The sequence below is a fragment of the Sminthopsis crassicaudata genome, chromosome 5, assembly GCF_048593235.1.
Source record: "Sminthopsis crassicaudata isolate SCR6 chromosome 5, ASM4859323v1, whole genome shotgun sequence".
NCBI classification, from domain to species: Eukaryota; Metazoa; Chordata; class Mammalia; order Dasyuromorphia; family Dasyuridae; genus Sminthopsis; species Sminthopsis crassicaudata.
This window is the reverse complement of record NC_133621.1, coordinates 195,403,602-195,419,807: the sequence shown is the minus strand read 5'-3', so window position 1 is coordinate 195,419,807 and position 16,206 is coordinate 195,403,602.

Genomic DNA, 16,206 nt, shown 5'->3' with positions numbered 1-16,206 from the left:
TATAATTAAGAACAACTATATTTAATAGATACACACACACACATATATATATATATTCACAGACTCACAAACTATACATATATCTATATTCACTCCTGCTCCTTATTGTAATGTTTATATATCTCTTCTTTCGTATCCCTGCTCTTCTGCTTTAATCTGCTTCTTAACTTGCTTTGCTATTACTTCATCCATAGATCCTTCCCTTGTCTTCTTCCTGCATGCTTTGCTTCCCCTTCTGCTCATGCCTCCTCCCTTTATTTCTTTATAAATTTTGATAGAAATACCCTTGATTGTATATATATATGTAGTGGTGCCTATTTAGCCCATTCCTGATATGAGTAGATTTCCAGAATTATGATTCATCCTTCCCCCCCTCTAATGCCTCTGTGTCTATTCTTCCTCTCATCTCATTTGTATAAATCTTTCTTTTGAGTTTCCCAATTACTGATATCAATCTTAAACATATGGTATACATGCCCATGTATATCATATATCTATACCATACCGTACCATACCAATTTGTCCATGTTAAGTTCCTTGAAATTAATCTTAGGTATTGGCTCTTATATGTTGAAATTAAGTTCAGGCTTGGTTGAAAGAAAGTTCATTGAATGTCCATTTTTTCATTCAATATTAGGGATAATTTTGCTGGATATATTTTTGGCTAGTTCTTTTGATTGCCTGGATATATGATTCCAGGACCTGCAGTTTTTTATTGTGACTACTGAAAAGTCCTGTATATTTCTAATTGTAGCTCTAACATGTTTGAATGGTTTCTTTTCTTGTTTGTTTGGGTTTTTTTTGTTTTTTTGCAAAATTTTCTCTTTAATCTGGGAATTTCAAAATTTGGCAAAAAATGTCTATGTGTTTTCCACAAAGGATCTCTATGAAGTGGTGATTGATAGATTTTTTTAATATTTCTACTTTCCCCTCATGTTCCATCAGTTCAGGACAATTTTCTTGGTTTATTTCTTGCATTATTGTGACAAGATCCTTTTTTTGTCACAGCTTTCAGGTAGTACAATTATTCTTATATTTTCTTTTCTTGATCTGTACTCCATATCTTTTTTATAAGATGTCTCACATTCTCTTCTATTTTTTCATTCTTTATATTGTCTTATTATTTCTTGATCTCTTGTAGCTTCACTGGGTTTCCCTTGCCTAATTCTAATTTTCAGAGTTATTTTCATCTTTTTTTATTATTAATAATTTTTATTATATACATATTTTTATAATATTATCCCTTGTATTCATTTTTCCAAATTATCCCCTCCTCCCTCTATTCCCTCCCCCCGAAGACAGGCAATCCCATACATTTTACATGTGTTACAATATAGCCTAGATACAATACATGTGTGTGAATATCATTTTCTTGTTCCACAATAAGCATTAGATTCCGAAGGTACATGCAACCTGGGCAGACAGATATTAGTGCTAACAATTTACATTCACTTCCCAGTGTTTCTTCTCTGGGTGTAGCTACCTCTGTCCATCATTGATCAACTGGAAGTGAGTTGGCTTTTCTTTATGTTGAAGATTTCCACTTCCATCAGAATACATCCTCATACAGTATTGTTGTTGAAGTGTATAGTGATCTTCTGGTTCTGCTCATTTCACTCAGCATCAGTTGATGTAAGTCTCTCCAAGCCTCTCTGTATTCCTCCTGCTGGTCATTTCTTACAGAGCAATAATATTCCATAACATTCATATACCATAATTTACCCAACCATTCTCCGACTGATGGACATCCATTCATCTTCCAGTTTCTAGCTACAACAAAAAGAGCTGCCACAAACATTTTGGCACATATATGTCTCTTTCCGCTCTTTAGTATTTCTTTGGGATATAAGCCCAGTAGTAGCGCTGCTGGGTCAAAGGGTATGCACAGTTTGATAACTTTTTGGGCATAATTCCAGATTGCTCTCCAGAATGGCTGGATTCTTTCGCAACTCCACCAGCAATGTATTAGTGTCCCAGTTTCCCCACATCCCCTCCAACATTCATCATTATGTGTTCCTGCCATCTTAGCCAATCTGACAGGTGTGTAGTGGTATCTCAGAGTTGTCTTAATTTGCATTTCTCTGATCAGTAGTGATTTGGAACACTCTTTCATGTGAGTGGATATAGTTTCAATTTCTTCCTCTGAGAATTGTCTGTTCATATCCTTTGACCATTTATCAATCGGAGAATGGTTCAGTTTCTTATAAATTAGGGTCAGTTCTCTATATATTTTGGAGTTATTTTCATCTTTAAGACTCTATCAGCTTTTCTAATTGGATAACTTTTTTCATAATCTCATTTTTCTTGGATGGTTTTCTATTTTTTCCTCAGTATCTCTCATTTGATTTTTAAATTCTTTCTTGAATTCTTCTATAAATTCTCTCTGGGTAGAGAGCCAATTAATGCTATTCTTTGGGATAGAGGAAGCTTTTTTTTTTTTAACTTTAGTGTCCTCCTCTGAAGATGAATCCTTGTCTTCCCTATTCCCATAAATAAGTTTCTATGGTTGGGTTCTTTCTTCTTTGGCAATTCATTTTTAAAAATGAGAAGTATAGTGTTTCTAGCTTCACTTCAGCTCTCCCCTCTGACCTGGAAACCCAAACCAAAAACTCCACCCTCTTGCAAGTGCCAGCAGCATCCCTGCCCCACAACTTCTGCATTCCCAGTTTGCTGGTTCCTTCTCACCCAGAGATTCCCTCTGTCTTTCTTGATTCAAATCCTGAATTCCACACACAGTCTGGAGATAAAAGTTCCTATGCTTCCTGCTGAGGCTCCAGCCAAGCCCAGGTTGCCCTAGTTGTCCCTGCTTGGTGTTCCGTGGAGCTGGACTAGAAATGTTTGCACTTTACATTGGTTAATCCCAACCTGGCTCTTTGTTCAGATATTATTGGGTTGTCCCAGGTGGATCCCCTATTCTGCCCCAAATCTTCTTGATTTTTCACCAGGCTATATATACACTGAGGTATAAATTTGTTCTGTTTGTGGAGAGTTTGAAATTTACCAACCTTCTCTATTATCTTCCCAGAATCCTCCCATAAATTGTGTCTTTCTTGACAATTATTTTGCATCCACGTCATGTAACACCTTCCACCCACACTCTGAAGACATGTCCTAAGTGTGAATTAAACTCCAACATTTTCTGCCTTACTGTTTGTATCTCCCCAGCCCTCCCACTATATCCCCAGATTCCTCTTCCAAGAGAGAGCTTGAGTTAACACTGTATTTATCAGAGTTATGAGTGAATATGAACAAAAGAGTATGGGCAGGGCAGTTTAGCCAAAATCAGACTTGTAGTTATTCAGGAAAAGCAGTAACCTTGGTTCTCTGGTGTTAACCACCAGCCAGAATTTCCATAATCTAAGAAGGCTCCTTTGAAAAAAAAAAGATTCCAACTCTTGAGGGGTGCATTACCTATTTCCCAAGGCTGCTTAGTGATTGGATGTGATGATGACCGGAGTGCCCTTATGCATTATTCTTAAAGCAGTATCTGTGTCCAAAAAGGAGCTACTATTCTAATCATTTTTCGGAGAAGACTGACCATAACTCATCTCTAGAGAAAATTTTGCTCTAGGCCCATAAGTTAGTCCTAGATACTAAATTACAATTCAACAAAAAGTAGTTGATTACTAAATATTAAATGCATGCTAAGTGTCTCTCCTTGATCAATATGCTAACACAAAAATATAATTCATTGTACTTCTTTTAGGCACGCTGCCTGATTTAAAAAAAAAAAAAAACAGATTGCAGAACTCTACATCCAAAATTATGAAGAAGTATGTGTGGGCTAAAATAAATTGCTTCCATCTGGAACAAAGTGGCTGTCATCCTATTCAGAGTGGTGAGAGATCAAATGACCTATGGAGATTCCTTCTAGTACAGAGGCTTTCATGACATCCTGTGGTTTTTTCTACTAAAGGCTTTCTCCTTGCTCCAACACTGATACAGTAGGTGTGCCAGAAGAAGCACTGGATATTACTCCGAGAGCCTGGACTTGAAGGCTCTAGTTTTGTCTTTTACTATTTATGAAACTTAAAGCAAGTTATTGAATCTCTCTGAGACTTAGTTTCTTCATCTATACTAATACCTAAATGGAATTTTATAAGGAAAACATTTGTAAGTTGCTAAGTTTTATATCTGCTATTATATATTGATATGCAAATGTATGTATGTATGTATGTATGTATTATTCTTATTATTATTCTTTTGGAAGGTGTTGTTACCCAGAATCCTGGGTTACACTTTCATTTACACTGTACCTCAAATCAATCCATTTTTGCCAGGTCCTTTGCTCCCCAAAGTATATGAACCAAGTGAATACATATGCTTGAGCACAATATGCCCAAATGCGATGATTTGGTCATATTGGGTTTAAATGCTAAAATGAGATAATTTCCTTTATCTAGGGTGACACAGCACATGGCAATGTGAGGTGTCACCTCTGATTCTCTTAGAGGATGTGAGAAAGGTGGATCTATTAATAATACCCTGAACCTTCAAGCAAAGTTATCTGCCACCAAGTCTTTATTTTTGGATCCTCCAAGAACTCCAGATCAGGACCCTCAATTCATAGTAAAAATACCTAATAACAGCTTCTATTCACCCAAATTCTTCACCATAATTGGCTGTGTCCTTCATCAAAGCTTCTCTTCCTTTATCTGAAACCTCTTATCTACTATTGCTCCTAGGTTCAAACTCTCTTTTCCAATCAAGTAAATCTATTTATCGTCTTCTATATAATATCTTCCAGATTATTCAACTTGATTTATTCCTTCACTGGTTTCTTCCTTTTTCCAAATAGAAAATTAATCCTATAATGTATGTAGCCCTGTGTAAGGCACGGTGGGAAGATGTAAAGGTAAATAAGACTCAAGGTAATATAGTAATGACGGTATGGGGCATAAATAAGAAAACACAATTAATGCTAGAGTATATAATAACAATAATGAATAAATAGCTAACATTTAAAGTATCACATGGCATGGCTAAACAACAAAGAAATATTAACTATAGCGTAAGATTTTGAATCTCAGTTCTGCTGCTTATTACCAGCCTTGGATAAGTAAGTCACTTAATGTCTGTAATCTGAGATGTTGAACAGGAGAGTGTATAAAGCACTGGGTTTAGAGGCAAGATAGCTGGAATTTAAATCCTGCCTTTGCCACTAACTATCTTCGTGTAACTTTGGGGAAATCACAACATCTCAATTTCTTCAGATGTAAAATGGGGCTAATAATAACACCTACCTTACAGTATGATCTTGAATTTGTATGTAACCTGGGTTTTGAGCATATTCAATTTGTCTCACATGGAGCTCACCCTCATCCCCTACAACACCTTGATTGGTGGTCTATCTGAATCTTTAAAAGTAGTGCACTCAAGCTTTTCACTCCTTTTTTTCACAGTCATTTCAGCTGTGTTCCTAGTTGTTGCACCCAATTTGGACACCATGAACTAAATACACAAGAAGGGGTAAGAACTTGTCCTTTCTCTAACTTTCTTCTTTAACTTTGAGGGTAAAGTGATTAGCAGTCAGGGAAAGTTTCTTGAAGAAGAGGGACCAGAAGTAGACCTTGAAGAAAAGAGGGATGGTAGGGAGATAGTGGAAAGAGAGAATTATAGGAGATGGAAAAGGGGGAGGGAAAGAAAAAAAGGAAAAAAATGTACATGATCACTTTGTTATATATTTATAATTTGTAAGGTATAGCAAGTTGTACACAATGGATTTGCAGTTTCATGTTCAATCATCCTTTTTTATTATCCTATGTTATGGAAATGCTTGCTTTATCCCATAAATTCAGAATAAAATAAATGAAAAATGTTAAAAGGCATAAGCACAATCTTGAATATGTAAATGTAATTAATATATTCCAGAAACTGTAAGCAAATCAGCTTGGCTCAGATAAGGGATCTTTTATGAAAGAGTAGTGAGGTGACAAAATTAAAAAAATTGCTCATCAACATCTCTCAATTGATAACCAGCTAAAAGATTTGGAAGGCAGTTTTTGGAGGATGAAATTCAAGCTATCATAGTCATAAAGGAAAATTATCTAAATTACTAATAATCAGAAAAGTACTAAATTGAAGTGACTCTGAGTTTCTATTTCACACCTCTTAGGTTGGCAAAGTTGACTGAAATATAGAAAATGATCAATATCAGAGGTCTTGGGGAAAACATATATAGGTGCATATAACTCCATTGTTGACAAAGCTGTGAACTGATCCAGCCATTCTAGAAAAGCAATTTTGTTTAGAGACAGCTAAAGGATATTTCCCCATGGGATGTAAATGTGCCCACTGGCACCATTCTGATTAGGCTTCAAAGACTAGATCCTATTGATTGACCCCACTAGGAATTATCCTTCTCTCCTAAGTGATCTATAAAATCAAGTCATGTGTTCTTTTTTTAAGACTTCCTTTTAAACTTCATGATGTATGCAGGGAAAAGGGGGAGGGAGTAGAGCACTTCTATTCACATAAAACTTCCTCCCCAAATGGAGAAATAGCAGAATTACATGGTAAAGTGAATGTGCTTGTCCAGGTAGTATGAGAGAACAGAGGTAGTTGATTTTCAGTAAGCTCTTTATCAGGGGGCAAATCCCAGTCCCTGAAACCCAATCAGTATAGCATATGCTCATCTTCCACAGAGATGCCCTTTGTATGTCTTTAAACAAATAGTCATTCCTTGTAACTGCATAAAATTGATCAGGGAAACTTATCAAATTGGTAAGAATTTCCAAGATCAACACTATCCTTTTTACTTTCCCTACATTACAATTATTTTTGTCTTATCTCATCTAGCAAAAAGTTGCTATGCTTTAGGGCAGTAACCATGTCTTATTTTTCTTTTGTGTTCCTACAGATAGTAGGTGCTCAGGACATAAAATATGAAAGCTTTAAGGCATAGACTTTGCTATTTATTTTTGCTTTTTAGAGAGGCCTTTATTGACTAGAAGGGGACTGGCCTATGAGGAGTCAGTTTATGTAGTATGAGCTGATTTTCCCTGATTGATGCAAGTGCAAATACATGAAAGCTTGGGATGAGTCTACTTCTGGTCAAAAACTCAGTGGTTGGTTTGTATCATGTGATAATGAAGAGTTCTCTATTTAGATGGTAAAGCTTGAAGAATTGATAATTCAGGGATTGCTGAGCCAAAACTCAGTGGTCATAAAAAAGTAGTGAAATGCTCCTTCATAATTTCTTTTCTTTTGGTAACAAGAATATACAACTATTTTGATCTGCTTACCAGAGTAGAAAATAAGGGAAAAGCACTTCTCTTTCTTCCACCTAGCCTTGGTGACTATGAGCACATGGTTGCCTTTCCCTCTTTGTGTTTGTTCTTTTCTGATCTGATCTTGAGATGGAATTGTACAGGATATACTTCCTACCTCTTCCTCCTCCTTTTCCTCTTCATCATCACCATCTTCTTTTTCTTCTTTCCCTCCTTTCATCTTCTTCATCCTTCTCTTCTTCCTCCTCTTCTTATTCCTTCTCTGACTCTTTTAACTTCTTCATCCTCCTTTTTCTTCCTTCTCCATCTTCTTCCTCTATTATTATTATTGTTATTATCATAATTTCTGCTAATGTTCTTCAAAGTTTAAGAATTTATATATATTGTCTCCTTTGCGTCTCACATTACCTTATGATAATGGATATTATCTTCATTTTATAGCTTATCTAGAAATATCTGGCTATGCAAGGTGAATATGAATTTATGAAATTGGACCACATGACCTTCGAGATTTCTTCTAGCTCCAGCTTCTAGGATACCTACCCAATGGGCTCTTAGTGAAAACACTTTGACTCTAGTCATTTAATCAATCCTAAATATACATAAACATACTATTATCTAAATTGTTACAGAGCTTTTAGTTATTAACATTATTTAAGACACATCTCTCATCTTTGTCCACAAAGATAGCATGAAATATTGATAAATGCTTTACTGAAATATAAGCACAATGCCTACAGCCTTTCTCCACACATAAGAGGAAAGTGACCATCTTTTATGACTTCTTGATGAGCCTCTGCTAACTTTTAGTGACTACCATTTTCCTTTATAAGTTACCACAAACCACCCATTTAATAATGCATTTCTAGAATTTTGAAGCAATCTAAATTCAAACTCATTGGCTTATAGTTTGAAGATTATTTTTTTCTATCTTTTTGAAAATTAGAATAACATTTACCTATCTTCAATGCTTTCCTATTGTCCGTGATTTTTGCAACATCACTGACAGTGGTTTAGTAATCATATCTACTAATTTTTTTCTAGAGAATGGTTCATTTTGGGCCACAAAAACTAATTTAACTATCTCTTAGTTTTCTTCAAAGGTCTGTTATCATCATCCTTTCTGCTCCATGTATCTACCAATCCTTTCCTAATGTTCTGGTCTGATTGTTTGTTGCTTCCCAAGCAATTTGAATTGGTGAATGAACCTTCTATATACATCTGCAACAATATTCTAAAAAGCCACTCTCTTTTTCTTCCTTATCATAATCTTCCTTATCATAAAGACTTCCTTGTGTATTTGTTACCAGAATTTCATTTTGAACACTTTGCTTTCCTTGGGGACTCATTCTATTGTATTCTTTCCTATGGCAATATTGGGATTGCATTGAATTATCCAAATTTTTGCGGTCTCCATTATTATCTATGACACCATACTTCAAAATGGCAAAAGAAAAATGAATTTACTCTTTCTAAACTGAGAACCTAGTAACAGGCTTTGCACATAGGTTTGTTGGCTCAAATGATATGAGTGTATCTGAGATCAGTTTACATTAGAAATAGTCCTGCCCCAGATAGATATGGCTATTTTTTGCAACTTATGTGTTATTTGGCCTGGAGTCAGAACATGACATGAATCATAGGATCAATTTTCAGAATTATAGTTTAGAGTTAAAAGGGACTGACAATAGTCAAAACCAAAAAGGAATCTCCACTACAATATATTCAACAAAAGGTCATTCAGCTCCTACTCAAATCTGTCCTGTAATGATGGAAAATCTATGACTTCCTAAGATATTCCATTCTATTAAGCAACACTAATTGTTAGATAGATTTTTTTTTGTTCAAATTAAAACAATTCTTTTCCTTCCAATTTCCACCTATTAGTCCTGGTTCTGCTTTCTAGGGTCAAAGATAATGAGTTTAATTCCTCTTCCACGTGATAACTCCAAGTATCATGTTTCCCCTGAGTCTTTTTGTCCCTCCAGGTTAAACACCCCTAGGTCCTTCAATTCAGCCACATATAATCTGGAATCAAGTCTCTTGCACTCCCTGTAACTCACAGTTGAGTAGAATGTGTCAGAAATATAGAGTGAACCAGATATATAGAGTATGTCAAATATAGTCTGATCAGGGAAGGGTATAAAGGGACTATCACCTCCTTATTTCTGGAAGCTGTATTTCTCTTGATGGAGTCCCAGATTGCATTAACTTTTTTGGCTGCCATATCACCCTGATGATTCATTGAATTTGAAGTCCAATAAAACCTCCAGATTTTATTTCAGACAAACTGCTCTCTAACTATGTCTACCCCATCTTGTACTTGTGAAGATGATTTTTTTAAACAAGTGTAAATCTTTTTTTAAAAAGTAAAATTTTATAATTAACTCTACTGAATTTCATGTTAGATTCAATCCAAATTTACTAGTCCAGTGGTATATGAATTTTTGTAGTCATGTTGTTGTTTTTCAATTGTTTGTCCAATTCTAAACCATTTGAAGTTTTCTTGGCAAAGATATTGGAGTGATTTGCCATCTCATTCTCCAGTTCATTTTACAAATGAAGAAAATGAGGCAGAATTAAATGACTTGCCCAAAGTCCCATAGCTACTAAATGACTGAAGTCAGACTTAAACTCAGGACTTCCTGACTCCAGACCTGACTCTATATCCAATGCACCACTTAGTAGTCCTTTATGGTCATGACCCCCATTTATAAAATAATTTAAGCATATACCCACAATATCTGGGTATATACTTATTTATAAGTCACATAAGTATACTATTATACTAGTAATTATGTATATTGTAAAATTTCCATCAAGATAGAAAATAATGAGATAAAAACAAAGAATATTTGATCTGAGTTGTTACAAATGCACTAGAATTTATTGAGTAGGGAAGGAATATGGACAAGTTTGAACTTTTGGAATATAAATTTAGCATCTATGTGAAGGATACATTGGAGTGGAGAGCCATGAGGAAGGGAGAATAATTAGGAGGCTACTGCAATAGTTTAGGCAAAAATTGATGACCACTAAAGTGGAGAGAAGATGGAGGCAAGAGTTGTTGTGGAAATAGAACAGAAAAAGCATATAATTGATGGAATATTTGGGTTAGAGAGAAGGTCTTCAGGAAGACATAGAAGTTGTGGATTTTGGTGATGGTAAGGAAGGTATCATTCTCAATAGAAATAAGAAAGTTAGGAAGAAGATCAGGTTTGAAAAGAAAGATAAAATAATGGGATCTTCAATGCATTTCAAAATCTATATATACCTATTTATCCTGAGTGATTCATTATATTCACAGACAAAAATAAAGAAAGGAGTATGGTGTTCTTTATCAACCACTATCAAATAGGCAGACCTACCTAAGCGCATGTGCTGTAGTCATGAGGAGATCTGGGCACTGCAGCATTTAGATGGCTGGGGACAAGGGAAATCTTGCCTCTGCAATTTCTGAATGTGAGAGAGTTGCATCTTCAAACAGAGAATTGGTGTTGAGAAAGCCACCAAGACTCAATAGATATAGTATGGTAACTTGAGGGATACTGCAACATGTGCCAAGTCTGAAAGGCCCTGATTCCATGTGAATGAGTCCTTTTTATGTTCTTAGGCTAGGATCAATACATTAATACAATCTAGAGGCTACCAAGCTATCCAGAAGCTGAATCAAGGTAGGTATAAATTGAGCTTTGGCCTTTAGGCCAATTAAGACTTGGGAATAGATGGGTTGCCTTGCACAGAAGGGAGGAGGCAGAAATTAACCTAACCCCAGTTGCAAAGAAAGAGAAACCTTGTCTTATTATATAAAATGCTAAAAGATTTTTTAAGAGCTAAAAGTGACCTGGTAAAAGTTGAGATAACTAGTTCCATTTTGTTTTGTATTTATCATTTTTCTCCTGTGAAATCTCAATAAAATAAATATCTCTCTCTTTCAATACCTTCCTTCCCCTTAATTGCTTTATGACTATAAAAAAACAACAACATGGGAAATCGTAATAGCTCTAGGAAGTTGACCCCAAATCTTTATCCCATCCGAATAAAGCACATAGTGTACCTTTAACAAATACTGACTGACTGACTGATAAAAAAGGTACCATTTTCTTTGGTTTAGTGCAAATGTCTATACTAATAAGGATCCATTCTTTCCTTTGAAACAATTTAAGTATATTTTGTTTTACTGCTTACTATGCTCACCTGCTCTTACCCAAAATGCTTTGTATTTTCTCTTTTATTTTCTCTGAATCACTAGGTCTAGAGCAGTAAATAATTGAGAAGATAGAAGCTCTTCTGAGAGCTAAGGGAGAAGAGCTTCTGTCTTCTCATTCCCTGATGATATGACACAGGGCTTTTTAAATTTTTTCTACTCATAATCTCTTTTTGTTAGAAAAATTATATTTAAGTATATAAAATTTATTTATATTTAAGTATATAAAATACGTATACAAACCAAACATTTATTAATAATAAATCATAATTCCACGACTTCTACATTCAGTTACGTGATCCCATATGGGGTCACAACCCACAGTTTAAGAAGGTTTCACTATGCAACCTATTTTGAGTAGATTGTTGAAAGGGGTACTGTTATATAAAGAAATCAGGTTAAATCAATTTGTAAAAGATGGAAAGTATTATCCCTTTCATATGTGAACAATTTGGTAACAAAGAAATAGGGAAAAAATCTTTGTGTGTGAAAAATTAATAAAAATTCATGTGTACAGAAACAAAATTTTTCGTGACAGTTTGTGAGGAAGACTATATAGAGAACTGAGAGAATCTGTCTGAGGTAAGAGAAATGATTATGGATGCAGAGCATTTTGATCCCTTGATTCATTTACATGACATTCTTTTTAGAGCTTGACAGGTTAAAATTCACAAAGTTGATAAGTCAAATAATATTTTGGAGATTATGAAAGATTAAATAAAGACTGTCAGATAAAGATATGCTGATAGATAAGTTTTAGCAACTGAACTTGGCAGCCTAATGATTGAAATAGAAGCATGTGTATATTGGCTGAAGAAAAGAATGGGAGCCTAATAATTTGAAGAGATCTGCTCTGCTGAAGACTCAGCTGTTGCTCTTTAGCACCATCTACAGTATGAGAAAGAGCAGACTTCTCAGAAGTACTTTAGTACTCTGCTCTCTCTGGTTTGAAAGGGGAAAGCAGATGGGAAAGAGAAGTGTTGTAGACTCTATTTTGCTATAACAAATTGTCAAGAGCTGGTTGGATGATGCAGAATCCTGTTGAAGAAAGAGCTGCCTAGGCTTGTCTCATTGACCTTAGAACCTATTTAATAAACTTGGCATTTCTCTGACTTAAGAGAACAGCTTGTCACTACGATAACCTAGCAGTATTCTAGTTCTCTTTTAAGGGAATTTGTGAATTTAAAAAGCTGTCATCGTTTCATCATTTTGAAAATAGTAGAAAAGCAGATTTGGCAAGCAAGAGAGTGGAGGAATAGAAAGGGAACAATTAGCAAAGTAGTGGCTTTATGTAGTGCAGATTATTCTTGAAGGAACCAAACAAGGTAAATCCAGTAGTCCAGAGTTCTGAGTTGCCCCCAAGGACATATATTTTACTCACTCGTGTTTCTTTGCTATTTTTTCTGTGTATGTTCATTCTTCCAACGTAAACTATCTAATAATGGGAAACCATGGACTCTAAAATATTCATGAGAACTTTATTTACAGTATAATTAGTAACTATGATATTATTGTTGCTTTTGTCTTTTCATTAAGTCATGTTTTATGTTTAAGACTTAGTAGTTTCATAGTGACTGATTTTTGTATAAATGAAAAGCACACCTAAAGGGGCTCAAGATTCAATAGAATGAGCATTTAGTGAATTGACAATTTAAAAACAATTTCTAGTCAACTTAATATCTTCAGTAGTCTACCTGCTATCTTTCAACATCTTTCTTAATACCATGAGTATGCAACTTTTGTATCATCACGTAGGTAAAGCATAACTAAAGAACTTTAATAATCCCATTGGTTAACATATTTTTCATAACTCTTGAGGTTCTTCTTCTCTAAAGAAGTTTTGGTTTTGTTTTTTTGGTTTTGGTTTGTTTTGTTTTGTTTTGCTGAGGCAATTGGGGTTAAGTGACTTGCCCAGGGTCCCACAACTAGGAGGTATTAAGTGACTGAAGTCACATTTGAACTCAGGTCCTCCTGCTCTATCCACTGCACGACCTAGCTGCTCCAAGAGTAATGTTTTTAATAACTGTAAGAGTGTTGGGAGTTATGGAAATAGATTGTACCCATATCCTGTTTCCCACTCATTCAAAACACCTTCATAATAAGTTTCTTCCACCAGAAGATGTCCTGTTAGGTTCTTACTGAGTGCTAATGAGATAATGAGATATTAGGTTCTTACTAAGTGCTAAGTCGGTACTTGACAATTCTCTAGTTCCTGCTTTTACTGGGAATTTTACTTGTGAATTCCTGGGGAAGAGCTTGCATGCTTAGGAGGAGCAAGTTCATTGGTTGAAGTAATTTTTCCCAGAAGCCCTTGCATTATCCCACGCCCATTCTCTGGGAGGATAAAAGAGGGCAGCTCTGGAGGAAAGGGAGAGTTTTGTCTGGACAAGACTTGAGGCTGTTCTCTGCAGGAAGGGAAGTCGGCTCTCTACAGGAAGAAGAATCTGTCGGAGAGATTTGAGTTGACACAGCAGATCTCCTCCCAGAGAGCGATCGGCAGCTTCTGGAGACAATAGCACGTTACAATGTCCAAAGTAGAACTCCTTCATCCTAACCCATTCCTATGGAGATGAAGGTTCAGCTCCATGCAACTGTGATCCCTTGTTCTCTCTTCTAATATTCTTTCTTTTTTTTGTGCAGCAAATTTCTGCACAAAACATACTGATGGTCAAGATGTTCACTTATTGCTCACTTATTGTAGCATTCCACTAATTCTCTGGGTTGGATTTGGTCATAATGCAGAAATTTTAAGATTGAGTGGAATTAGACATTCCAAGGACTGGGGCCAGTTTTTTGCCTTCTTATGCCCTGATCATATGTGTTTCCTGTATTGTTCATTCTTATCACTGATGATATGTGTATTCATGAAAAATGTTTATTGATGTATAGGGGGATTGGTTTACTATTATTTTGTGCCATTTTATTAAATGCTTTTGCTTTGAAATAATTGGAACCACTTCCTACTAAAGGTGAACACATCAGTAAGGATTATGAGCTATTGGTAGATTTTGGATCCACAGAGTACCTTAAACCTGAGGTATTTTTGTGAGTTAGGAGATATTTCTAAATGCCATATTTCCTAGAACATTAAAAGGCTCTGGAAATTTTTACATTTTGGCATTCAATAAACATTTTTGTGATTCAATAAACACATTTTTTTAATGACAGTTTGCTTGGCATTGGGGGGCTTAAAATTTTTAAATCGTACCTAACTTCAGTGAACTTGCATTCCAGTGGGGGAAAGGAATATTACAAATAGAGATGAATACAAAGTCAATTGAGAACAATAATAATAGCTTGCATGATTTTGTAGTTTGCTAAGTGCTTTATAAACTTTATCTCATTTATGCTTCACGACAACCTTTTGAAGTGAGAACTATGGTATAGTTTTACTTCCATTTTACAAATGAGGACACTGAGTCTTGGTGAAGTTAAGGGATTAGCCCAGGACTACATAAGCTAAGAAATGATGGGAAAATTTGAACCCAGGACTCCAAGTCAAGCATACTATCTATCATCTCATAATACCTCTCAGAAAAAGAAGAGAGTATCAACAATTGTAAATTAAGGAAAGCTTCATGGAGAAGGTAATGCCTGAGCTGAGCTTTGAAAGGAGATAGTGATTTTGAGAAGTGGAAGTGGGGAGGGAGTATATTACAGATATAGGGGATGAGTCATATAAAAACACAGGCATAGAAGGTGGAATATCAATGTAAGAAAGGAGGTTAATCCCTGTACCCCAACTCAGCTATTGTAATCAAAGAATGTAGTCACACATAATGAGGTTTTAATTGTAAATAAGATGAGTCTCTTCCTTATGATCTTTTTATGAATTTTAACCTCTTTGATTGGGGCAAGGAGGAAACAGAGAGATTGGTTAAATAAGTTAGCCCTGCCTCTGGGAGCTTTAAATAGCTGGATGAATTTTAATAGTTTTAGTTCAAGAGTTCAAAGAAGTCCAGTCTCAGAAGGCTGTTAGACCTATATAAAGGGGATTTTCTCTTCTTCCCACTACCTACCACCCCCCTTCATCTTCCATGTTATCAGAGCTATTGAATCAGTTGGAGATAATGCATTTATCAGAGAACAGAAACCTATTCTAGAACAGACATAAACTCGGGGAAGGAGGAGGCAACTTCAAAAAGAGTGATCCATTGTAATAGAGTGAAAGATGTCGACTCAGAAAAGGAACAAACAGTGGGAGACTAGCTAAGCATTCTTCTAAGGTAAGGTACTTATACCTAAGAGGAACTACAGAAAGACTCTACAAATTGGAAGAACTTCTGAGTCAGGAGCAATGAGTTATCCTTTGCCACATGTGAGTCCTTATATATGCGCTTTACTGATTATATGCTCTAAGCCCATTCTTTCTATGGGAGAAAGAATGAACACTAGGTTTATGAAGGGAAGTCTTCCTATGAAGTAATAATATATAGTTACTTTACAAAGTCAATACTTTAGTAAATAGTAAATTTAATAAATAACTATACTTTTGTTAAAATTAATTTACAAATTATTAATATGAAGCAAATTAATGGGGGCTTCTGTGCTATATTAGAAGGATCAAAAGTACTTTAAAAGTAGGCAATCAACCTGTTGAAGATCCAGAATGTAAGTAAGTGCAGATTGGTAGAGAACTGGAAAGGGTATTACATCAGGCTCGGTAAAAAAATAAATAAATAAAGATAAAGCTAGTAATGGACTGAAATGTAGAGATTTTAAAAAACCCAATAAATGTGAACTATGACTGGAAAAGTAGGTTGAAGTCAG